Below are 12937 nucleotides of genomic sequence, written 5' to 3'. Positions count from 1 at the left end.
GAATGGCCAAGTCAAAGTCCAGACCTGAATCCAATCGAGAATCTGTGGAAAGGACTGAAAACTGCTGTTCACAAATGTTCTCCATCCAACCTCACTGAGCTCGAGCTGTTTTGCAAGGAGGAATGGGAAAAGAATTCAGTCTCTCGATGTGCAAAACTGATAGAGACATACCCCAAGCGACTTCCAGCTGTAATCGCAGCAAAAGGTGGCGCTACAAAGTATTAACTTAAGGGGGCTGAATAATTTTGCATGCCCAATTTTTCAGTTTTTGATTTGTTAAAAAAGTTTGAAATATCCAATAAATGTCGTTCCACTTCATGATTGTGTCCCACTTGTTGTTGATTCTTCACAAAAAAATACAGTTTTATATCTTTATGTTTGAAGCCTGAAATGTGGCAAAAGGTTGCAAAGTTCCAGGGGGCCGAATACTTTCGCAAGGCACTGTATATGATTAATTTAATTTAGTCAGTTCTACCATCTCAACATTGCCCATTTAAACAGGGTTCAATATCTAGTTGAAGTAAAGTTCAGCTTCAGTCCACAGGGTGGCACTGTGTCACTGTCAGAAGATATGCGCTTCAGACAGATTTTTTTTCTCTCATCTCTTTTCTCAGCTAGTATCTTCTGAAGTGGCTAGCCAGCCAAGCTAGCTACAGAAACGAAACCATCAAATACACTCGCTGGAAAGAAACACCTTTCCTAATATCATGACATATCAACATTCTTAGCTTGCCTATTCACTAAATATACTGTTAAATAACTGACACCCAATAGTTTAAGAATGCTGAGCGCTAATACTAGCTTATTAGCATTAGCCAAACCTTATGCTGAGGGAGACTAGCTAGTAGACTACCACCAACCCTGCACAAACCTGCGGCTAACTCTGCTGCTGCTACACTTTGACTTTCTGGCTGTTCTGCCCTCTCTACTTCATTTACTGCTGCCTGCTCGTGCTCAACCTGCTCGCTTTTCTTGCCTCTCTTTCGGAAGAAAGAAATGGGTTTCCATGGCCGAGCAGCCGCACACAAGCCTAAGATCACCATGCGCAATCCCAAGCGTCAGCTGGAGTGGTGTAAAGCTTGCCGCCATTGGACTCTGGAGCAGTAGAAATGCGTTCTCTGGAGTGATGAATCAAGCTTCGCCATCTGGCAGTCTGGCGGACAAATCTGGGTTTGGCGGATGCCAACTGAACACTACCTGCCCAAATGCATAGTTCAATGGTAAAGTTTGGTGGAGGAGGAATATGGTCTGGGGACATTATTCATGGTTCAGGCTACGCCCCTTGCTTCCAGTGAAGGGAAATCTGAATGCTACAGCATACAATGACATTCTAGACGATTCTGTGCTTCCAACTTTGTGTCAACAGTTTGAAGCAAGTCCCCGCAGCAATGTTCCAACATCTAGTGGAACGCCTTCCCAGAAGAGTGGAGGCTGTTAAGGGGGGACCAACTTGATATTAATGCCCATGATTTTGGAATGAGATGTCTGACGAGCATGCTTTTGTTTATGTGCTGTTTATTATTATTATTATTTATTTTATTTCTATTATTACCATCAAAAGGTTCGGGGCTGGACCAAAAAAATCTGGGGCCATACCCCCAGTCCATCTAATGACATCATATAATGTGTCAAAGCCGGACTGGGATAGGCTCACACAGCTGAGCAGGGTCTGAGTGGCAACCATGACACAACCGGAGCATTGTGGAGTAATGCTCTCCCTCGTGCTTATGATCAATGGGCCTGGTACATCAATGTGTCCGCGACAGACTGCACAGCACACAAAAGGAGCACACACCTTCCCAGGAGATCTTGCACGGCTCTCAGTGACTCTGCACATTGTTTACAGGTGCAGATTAGAATAAGCAGTCAACTTTTACCCTGTTAGTCAAATATATGCTGCTATGGTCCCCTATTCTCTGCATTCAAGTAACCTCCTCAGGGACTTGATTGTGGATGTTACTGTGGGATCCTTCCAGTTGGGGGTGCTCTAATCATGTGACCGTTGATGTCTCTCTGTGGTCTTCTGAGCAGTATGAGGTGGCCCTGCAGTAGCACAGGTCTTGAACCAAGAAGTCACGTTTCTGATTTGATGAGGCAAAGTGCAGTGTCTATGCCACACTCTGGTTGTGGGGGTTGAGCAACATCCTGGTGAACTAATCAGAAAATTAACAAACAAAATGAGGCATGTTGGAATCATGTGACCCCACCGATTTAATACATAAAAAAGCATGCATGGGCAAACAAATAAACTAATGAGGCTTTTGATTCCAAAGAGAAACTAAGCTAATTAAAGCTAGCATTCTAAGCCCGGACTAAAACAAGGCAGCATGGAAACGTATACATTTGCTGATAGGGTTGAGCGTGCAAAATAACAGGACTGGTGAGCTTATGAGAGGGCAATTATGATAAAGCCACAAGGCTCCCAAATGACCAGCCCCAGACACAATCTGCCCAGCCCTGAGGGAGGGAGTGCCTGCTGCAACTCTAGGGGCTGGAGGAGGAGGGAATAGCGGGGTTGAAAGGCAAGACAAACAACCCTCTAACATCTCCACACACACACCTGCAGTACACTATCCACTCACACGTGTTAAATACTTAAATCCACCAATCAAACTTACACAAAAAGGATCCACATATTTCAAAGGTCTCTGTATGCCTGGCACTCAAGGGGACAGAAAGCACCTCCTTCTCCAAACAGCTAGGCAACCCACGACAGCTGAAACGTAGCAGTACCTAGCCAATTGCTTTGCCCTAGTTTTTATCAGGCCGGCAATCTGGAGGCCACGCACTGCAAGCCTGTGTACGTGGCTGAGACTGCCGAATATCAGCGCCACCAGCTTGCACCTACACCCGAGGCTGTCCAAGCGTGCCACAAGGGGCTGGTACTTAAGCAGCTTCTCGGCAAAGGCCTGCTCCATGTAGCAGTCAAATGAGCAGCACACTTCCAAAATGAGTACCTCCCCCCACAACAACAATATCTGGCGTATTTGGCACACAGAAAAACACATCATCATCAACATCAAACCAGCTTCCCCTTACACAACAATGTTTATGCATGTGTGCTGTTGGTGAGACTACTTGTCTCACCTCGCTGGCTATCAGGTCAACAAGGCGGTCATGTGTAGCAATGTACAAATCCTATTCACACACACAAACACATGCAGTACACTATTCACATACACACACTTAAATGTAATACAATTCATGCACCCTTTGCTTCCATACTAAGACACATACAGACCACAAAACAAAGCCGCAAAGAAGCACAAACTTTGCAATCACTAAAAACAAAGGGTCCAACTGAGTCCTGAAGGGCTGACTAGACTAGAGCAAGCACCTCCTGTGGGCTAACTAGCGATCTGTCAAACCCTTGTCGACAGAGAGCCATAGACTCACCACTACTAACTAAATAATGACTAGCTAAAGAATGTCACCTTTTAATTATCTACTGACACTAATGATTACCATTCTCTTTACCAACAAACGTCTTTCATTGCATTCTGCATTGATGAGTGATAGAGTATTTTTAACAGAAACAATGCTATCTTATCCAGTTGAAAAGTTGTGGTATGTGTGAAGGGTCTGCTATCTGTGTGTGGTCTTTGGACATTGTCTTTGCAAATTGAGCTTTTCATATCACACTCTTCTGTGGAAAGAGCTGAAATCAATGGGAAAGTGGAACCACACAACCTTAAATCACGTCCTACAGTTCAAGACAGTCCATGCTCAACATGAGAGAGGCTCAAACTAATCTGTTTACCTCTTTCTAACTTCACTCCCTCCCACACCCACCTCGTTACTATTTCCGTCACACAGCCAGTTTGGAATACATGCAGTTTGGGTGACATGGGTGACAAACTGTGAATGGGGAACGTTCAGTCAGATAACGAGTACCAAAAAGCAAAGGGCTGTTATTAAAGACAGCTGCCAGTTTACAAGCTTGTATACATCTCCATGTTATATTTATTCCAATGGCGTTGAGAGGGGAAGAAAGGAAATTAATGTGCTCACATGGATAATGACATCAAACTTGAGTTTCCTGTTTGAATTTCAATTCTCCAGGATTTAACTTGTGGAGCGATTGATGTGGATAGACTCGTGGAAAATAAACTGCTCAAAATATTTGTGGCACGTGCGCGTACACACACACACACACACACACTTTAGTACTTCAGGACTCCACAGGTATTTTTCTGTTTAATAAAATGTCAACTTTGTGGGTTGGTTATTTCTTCATTTGCTATTCGTTATTTCCACATTTGTTTCTTTGAGAATGTATCCATGTTTAGGATGTGACAAAAAGGAGATACCAGTTTATAGAACATAATACCATAACAGCGCATATAGGGTTTATCTTTGCAATGGGTTAAACCCTGTTGTCTTTCTGGTACTCAATCTCAACAGAAGGGCATAGCCTCTATCATATCCTGTTGATTAAGTAATCACTTGCACACATGACACTCAACAGTCTACACAGCATGTAGTGTTGAATGGGGAGATTCCATCTGCAATCAATCAGATGATATAATGGACAGCCAAGAGATAGTGTGCTTGGGTGAGCTCCAACATGCAAACACAGAGGTCTTGAGCCAGTCCCGCTCACGTGACATGATCAATACAAATAATGCAACAAATGGAAGACTCCATCTTATTCCAGCAATTTTATAGCACCACGCATTTGTCCACTGAACCGGGCACAATCCAATTCTGTGCATTAGTGCTGAACATTAGCCTGCATTGTGCCCACTTTACAGATAAAAGCCTGGGCTTATCGATAAATCACTTCAGATGCGAACCAGTACGATTTCCACTTTTGAGTTCTTATTAATCAGATTCTCCGGCAGTTGGAGACCTGCACTTTAAACAAATCATTACAGAGGAGGACAACCACAGTCTGTACCTTGGGACAAAATGTGCACTGTAGTGTTTACTCCAAATCAAATAACCCCTATTTGCAGACAAGAACAAAGACCTTCAAGCAAATCAATAAATAACAGGGAGATTTCATTAACTGAAGAGCCCTTATGGTGACATTCCAGAAAAAAAGCGTTGATCCAACAAGCTATCAGGAGCGTGTAGTCTATTACAGCAGGATCTAAAAACATTACCATCGTGCTCAAAGGTTACATTGTATTCTTGCTGTGGCCTCCTGTTGGGAGTTGCTTTAATCTGGGAGCAGCTTTGAGTTTGTTTTTAACTGATTGCATTTCGTTTCTATTTATTTTCATCACGCTTTGGGTCAGGAAAGTTGAAAGATACACACGACTACATCTCTTCTTTATGCCTTGGGTAGAGTTGTTTATCATATTTTCCGGGTCAGTTTGTCTTATGTGGGTACGCATTTGACTGTATGTGGTTGATAAATTACTGTAAGTCTCTGAAATATTCCTATAATGTACATTGGGAACAGAATGATTTGCATAAAATCCTGTTTGTACATGAGAGAGGGCGAGAATAGATTCAAAATAAATGCAGACCAAGTGCATTAGTTGTGCGCCATGACAGCAGATTTGTCAACCAAAGAAAGTATCAGCGTGTCACAAAGTTACCAGAGTCACACAAAGTAGGTAAAGCACAGCCTGCACCCACTTTATTGGAGAGGGGGAAAACAGAATTTATCTGTAGCTATTTCGGAAAGAACACACTCAATGGGAGATACTGTAGTTGCTTCCCCCTCAAAAAAGAGTACAATGAAACAAAATTGGCGATAAGAGCAGAATGGATTTGGCTGAGAGTTGTATCTCCAACCCTGTATAGGCATGGAGGTATATCATTGGAATGTGAGGCGTGTATAAACATCATGAATTACTCTTCATCTCCAGAAAATCAAAGCACTTACACTATGAACCATTGCAGATGGTAGTCTATTACGGCGAGTGGGAAAGCTGCCGTTACCGTCAATATTACTTGCCAACGTACAGTCATTGAAAAATAAATTAGACGAGGTACGATCACGAATATCCTACCAAAGGGACATCAAAAACTGTAACATTTTAGGTTTCACGGAATCGTGGCTGAATGATGACATGGATATTCAGCTAGTGGGATATACACTGCACCGGCTAGATAGAACAGCACACTCTGGTAAGACGAGGGGGGCGGTCTGTGTATATTTGTAAACAACAGCTGGTGCACGAAACCTAAGGAAGTCTTGAGATTTTTCTTGCCTGAAGTAGAGTATCTTATGATAAACTGTAGAGCACACTATTTGCCAAGAGTTTTCATTAATGCTTTTCGTAGCTGTTTATTTACCACCACAGACGGACGCTGGCACTAAGACCGCACTCAGTCAGCTGTATAAGGAAACAAGCAAACGGGAAACCGATCACCCAGAGGTGGCGCTCCTATTGGCTGGGGACTTTAATGCAGGAAAGCATATCAGTTTTACATAATTTCTTTCAACATGTTAAATGGGCAACCAGAGGGAAAAAAAATTCTAGATCATCTGTACTCCACCCACAGAGACACGTACAAAGCTCTCCCTCGCTCTCCATTTGGTAAATCTAACCACAATTCTATCCTCCTGATTCCTGCTTACAAGCGAAAAATAAAGCAGGAAGCACCAGTGACTTGGTCTATAAAAAAGTGGTCAGATGAAGCAGATGCTAAACTACAGGACTGTTTTGCTATGTTCCAGAATTCTTCCGATGGCATTGAGGAGTACACCACATCAGTCAGCTTTATCAATAAGTGCATCGAGGAAGTTGTACCCACAGTGACTGTATGTACATACCCCAACCAGAAGCCTTGGATTACTGGCAACATTTGCACTGAGGTAAAGGGTAGAGCTGCCGCTTTCAAGGTGCGGGACTCTAACCCGGAAGCTTATAAGAAATCCTGCTATGCCCTTCGACGAACCATCAAACAGGCAAAACGCCAATACAGGGCTAAGATTGAATCGTACTATACCGGCTCCAATGCTCGTCTTATGTGGCAGGGCTTGCAAATTATTATAGACTACAACGGGAAGCACAACCGCGAGATGCCCAGACACACGAGCCTACCAGACGAGCTACATCACTTCTATGCTCTCTTCCAGGCAAGCAACACTGAGACATGCATGGGAGCATCAGCTGTTCCGGACGACTGTGTGATCACGCTCTCCGTAGCCAAAGTGAGTAAGACCTTTAAACAGGTCAACATTCACAAGGCAGTGGGGCCAGATGGATTACCAGGCCGTGTGCTCCGGGCATGTGCAGACCAACTAGCAGGTGTCTTCACTGACATTTTCAACATGTCCTTGACTGAGTCTGTAATACCAGCATCTTTCAATCATACCACCATAGTTCCTGTGCCCAGGAACACAAAGGCAACCTGCCTACATGACTACAGACCCGTAGCACTCACGTCCGTAACCATGAAGTGCTTTGAAAGGCTGGTAATGGTGTTGATGTGAGCCATTATCTCAGAAACCCTAGACCCACTCCAATTTGCATACTGCCCAAACAGATCTACAGATGATGCAATCTCTATTGCACTCCACACTGCCCTTTCCCATCTGGACAAAAGGAACACCTATGTGAGATTGCTATTCATTGACTGCAGCTCAGCATTCAACACCATAGTACCCTCAAAGCTCATCACTAAGCTAAGTATCCTGGGACCAAACACCTCCTTCCAAAACTGGATCCCTGACATCCTGAAGGGCCGCCCCCAAGTGGTGAGGGTAGGTAGCAACACATTTGCCATGCTGATCCTCAACACTGGAGCACCTCAGGGATGTGTGCTCAGTCCCCTCCTGTACTCCCTGTTCACCCATGACTTCATGGCCAGGCACGACTCCAACACCATCATTAAGTTTGCAGACGACACAACAGCGATGAGACAGCCTATATTGAGGTGGTCAGAGACCTGGCCGGCTGGTGCCAGAATAACAACCTATCCCTTAACGTAACCAAGACAAAGGAGATGATTGTGGACTACAGGAAAAAGAGGACCGAGCACGCCCTCATTCTCATCGACGGGGCTGTTGTGGAGCAGGTTGAGAGGTTCAAGTTGCATGGTGTCCACATCAACAACAAACTAGAATAGTCCAAACACACCAAGACAGTCATGAAGAGGGCACGACGAAGCCTATACCCCCTCAGGAAACTAAAAAGACTTGGCATGGGTCCTCAGATCCTCAAATGTTTCTCCAGCTGCAACATGGTTGCATCACTGCCTGGTACGGCAACTGCAAGGCACTACAGATGGTAGTACGTACGGCCCAGTACATCACTGGGGCTAAGCTGCCTTCCATCCAGGACCTCTACACCAGGCGGTATCAGAGGAACACCCTAAAATGTTCAAAGACCCCAGCCACCCCAGTCATAGACTGTTCTCTCTACTACCGCATGACAAGCGGTACCCGTAGCGCAAAGTCTAGGACCAAAAGGTTTCTTAACAGCTTTTACCCCCAAGCCATAAGACTCCTGAACAGGTAATCAAATGGCTACCCGGACTATTTGCATTCTTCTCCCCCCCAACCCCTCTTTTACGCAACAGCTACTCTTTGTTTATCATATATGCAGTCACTTTAACCATACCTACATATACATACTACCTCAATTAGCCTGACTAACCGGTGCCTGTATATAGCCTTGCTACTGTTATTTTTCACTGTCTTTTTATGGTTGTTTTTATTTCTTTACTAATCTACTGTTCACCTAATACCTATTTTTACTTTAAAAATTGCACTGTTGGTTAAGGCCTGTAAGTAAGCATTTCATTGTAAGGTCTACTGCTGTTGTATTTGGCGCACGTGACAAATAAACTTTGATTTGAGATACATTTGTATAATGAGCCACCACATGTAGGAGCTACCTGGATTACCTTATCAATTTACAACCCTGGCTCCAAATGCAAGTGAATTTGAGGAAGGACCAAATGAATTTACATTATAAAGTCAACATAATTCTGTTAATGAGAGGTCCCCAGTTCTTATTCTTGGAGGGTGAGGTAAGGTTTGGACTGGGCATGTAATCTCCCTAAATGTGGTGTTCTCTAAAATCTTTCTATATTCAAATAAATTTTAGCTCGAGGGGTACATTTTTTAAATATTTTTTTGTCAAATTAAAATCTTACAAAAACAACTGTCTCTGCAATAATGTTCTATCTGTGCAGTACACCGTGGCTTTGGTTGGCTTAAGCAGTTTTGTTACCAGTGCAAAATGTGAAAATATAAATTGTGTTTCTTTGCACAACAGAAAACCATTCATTTCCCCTGCTATTTCTGTTGAAAAAAAGAAAAACAGTAGATGGATCAGGGTTGTCATATTCCAACATTGGCAGGCTTTCGACAGACCAAAGGTATGGACCGTTCACAAACAGAATTTTTAACGCTTGCCAGGATCAAGTAGAGCAAGAAACTTGAATTGATAATGTATAGAAGGATAGAGTACTAAATCAAGATGTTATAGATTTGGTCAAAGAAAATGAGATTCTGCTTTATTTCAATTCAGTTGTACAAAGCCAATACTTGTCTAGTTACAGTATACAAGTAAAGTATTACCTTATCTGCCACAAACCTTGCATAGTTGAACTACTTTATTTATGACAGAATTATGAAGAATGAATAAAGCAACTCATTATGAGATTGACTTTGTATCAGTGCAAAAACTGCAGTTGTTACTATCCAGAGGGACTATAACCTAAATGTCAAACAGAAGGGACAACAACGACAAGAACATGATTAATACATTTAGGAACAGTGTAAATATGGACTATTTCATGTTTGTAGCTTTCTTTCTGATCTTTTATTCCCCTATGAGTTTGAAATAACAGCTGCAAACCTATCCCAATGACACTGGAAATATGGTAAGACATCCTCATGTCTTCAAGGATGAGGACTTTTTCTGTAACCTTCAAATGTGGGAGAGAAGTAAAAAAATAAAAATAAAAATAATCTAAATCACACACTTCCAAAAAACAATGGTTGATTGGCCTAATCTCTGATTGGATTTCTGAATGAGTATAATTAGAAATATAAATCAAACTGAAAAGTTCTCATTCACATTCCTCTCAAAGCAATCTGTCACATGTCATGGCCAGACAGACTCGTTTGTTCCATTCCCTCTAGGCTCTTGCGCCTGTAATAATGGGAGGTTATGCAATAAAATAAATGTCCACCACGAAATTATAGGAGGTTATGTAGCTTTTGGCCATTCATTAACCTACATAAGAAGGGTCTTTCTCAATGAGGCACTAATTGCATACATTGATTAAAACCGTAAACATAGCTTATCAGTATTCCCTTTCAATCTTTCAAAATATCTGGAATATCCCACCTACTGTCCTCTAGAAACAGTCATTTCCTCTTAACTTATGGTGAGACTAAAATGTGTTCACTTTTACACATAAGAACAGACATTAAATGTTCTATGTATTTGCATATTTACTGTTATACCAGTTAATTAACCATTTGGTTATTTATCGCAGCACTTTTTCAATTAGGTTACTTCATCTGCACTAATCGATTAAGCAGCATATGCATAACTAATTATTTAACCCTCCCATTGCCACCCACCAATACTTGTATTTAAACTAACATTTCATGCTTAACATTTAAGTTCAGAAATATCATTAATATGTTGTTGTTGATTATGATTTTTTTTTGCAGGGAGGGACTTATAGCCAGTTTGGGTGTTATGCAGTAACACATCAATACAACGTCACTACACTTTAAATATGCAAACTTCAAGCGGATGAGCACAAGTCCCTCAGCTTAACTTCTGCATGTTTGTGTCATTATAAGTTTAATTAGATAACTTCACAGGAGGATACTGGGCAACAACAGGCCTGTGAAACACAGACGTGAACACATCGAACACAGCAGCAATACTGCAGTTTCACTCTTGGTGTGTGTGTCAATCTCTGCAGGGTACAACTCGAATCAGAAAGGTATTAGACCTTTCATCTGGTCATGATTCCCTCTGGATCTCAGAGTCCTGAGATCTGTTCGACTCAACCTTACAATCCAATACCGATTTACAGTCCTTGGTCCCAAAAATTATTTGGTCAGAACATTTGTAAATCACAAGGGATTTTAAGACTGAGCAGGCAAATTACAATCTAATATTGAAGGAGAACAGAGAGCTGTTAAGCATATTTTTTTGATATGAGATAGAAGAAACCCTTCGATTTCAGATTGCATTTGGGATTGCTTGTGTTTTACTATGAATTTGTATCCTCCTTTCAAGACAGTTAATATCTCACTTTGGCCTTCCCACTAGAAGGACTATTCTAATCAGTACATGTAGCCTAATGTATGCTAAAGGCACATCCTCATCACCTTTCTTCCTGCAAGAGATTCTTACATAACATTCTTACATAACTTAGTACCACCACTAGAGGCACCACTTTGTAGGGTACTTCTGTCAGAACATTCATTCCAATTTCTGATTAGAGGTCTTCTCGTGTCCAACTCCAAACGAACCTGAGGATAATCAGACCCGGACCCGAGTGGACACAATATATATATATATATTTAAAAAAAGGGGGTAACGGACCCAAACGAATCCGAGAACAATCAGACTCGAACACGAATGGACCTGACGACAACCAGATCTAGACCAGACCTGACTGGATCCGAGTGACAAACAAATCATCTCTTTCAGCCAAGTTGCTCTTCTGGTTAAAGAATAGTTATTTATGGGCCTCTCAAGTGGTGCAGCAGTCTAAGGCACTGAACATCAGTGCTAGAGGCGTCACTATAGATCCAGGTTCGATCCCGGGCTGTGTTGCAGCCGGCTGTGACCGGGAGACCCATAATGAGGTGCACAATTGGCCCAGCGTCATCCGGGTTAGGGGAGGGTTTGGCCAGCTGGGATGTCCTTGTCCCATCGTGCTCTAGCGACTCCTTGTGGCGTCCGGGCGCCTGCACGCTGACATCGGTCGCCAGACGTATGGTGTTTCCTCTGATACATTGGTGAGTCTGTCTTCCGGGTTAAGTGAGCAGTGTGTCAAGAAGCAGTGCAGCTTGGCGCTGTCATGTTTCGGAGGACGCATGGCTCTCGACCTTCGCCTATCCCCAGTCAGTACGGGAGATGGGACAAGACTGTAACTACCAATTTGATCAAATCAAATCAAAGTTTATTTGTCACGTGTGCTTACAGTGAAATGCTTACTTACAGGCTCTAACCAATAGTGCAAAAAATGTATTAGGTGAACAATAGGTAGGTAAAGAAATAAAACAACAGTAAAAAGACAGGCTATATACAGTAGTGAGGCTATAAAAGTAGTGAGGCTACATACAGACACCGGTTAGTCAGGCTGGTTGAGGTAGTATGTACATGTAGATATGGTTAAAGTGACTATGCATATATGATGAACAGAGAGTAGCAGTAGCGTAAAAGAGGGGTTGGCGGGTGGTGGGTGGGACACAATGCAGATAGCCCGGTTAGCCAATGTGCAGGAGCACTGGTTGGTTGGCCCAATTGAGGTAGTATGTACATGAATGTATAGTTAATGTGACTATGCATATATGATAAACAGAGAGTAGCAGCAGCGTAAAAAGAGCGGTTGGGGGGGGACAATGTAAATAGTCCGGGTAGCCATTTGATTACCTGTTCAGGAGTCTTATGGCTTGGGGGTAAAAACTGTTGAGAAGCCTTTTAGTCCTAGACTTGGCACTCCGGTACTGCTTGTCATGCGGTAGTAGAGAGAACAGTCTATGACTGGGGTGGCTGGGGTCTTTGGCAAATCTTAGGGCGATACCATGGAATTGGGGAGAAAATGGGGTAAAAAGTCATTTTTCTTTTACAAAAATAAAACAATAATTATTTATATGCTGTCTAGGCCTTCTATGTCAATAAACTCACCTTATTAGCCTAAAATAAATCTGCTATAGTCTATGAAGAGCAATGGTCGGGTCCGCACGGGTCTATCAGCTGTAGTTACATAGACCTGTGACCTGATGACAATCAAACAAACCGACCTGGACCTGAGGGAAAAGTTAGGA

This window comes from Oncorhynchus nerka, linkage group LG22 (genome assembly GCF_034236695.1).
Source record: "Oncorhynchus nerka isolate Pitt River linkage group LG22, Oner_Uvic_2.0, whole genome shotgun sequence".
Taxonomy (NCBI): Eukaryota; Metazoa; Chordata; class Actinopteri; order Salmoniformes; family Salmonidae; genus Oncorhynchus; species Oncorhynchus nerka.
This window is presented reverse-complemented; position numbering follows the sequence as displayed.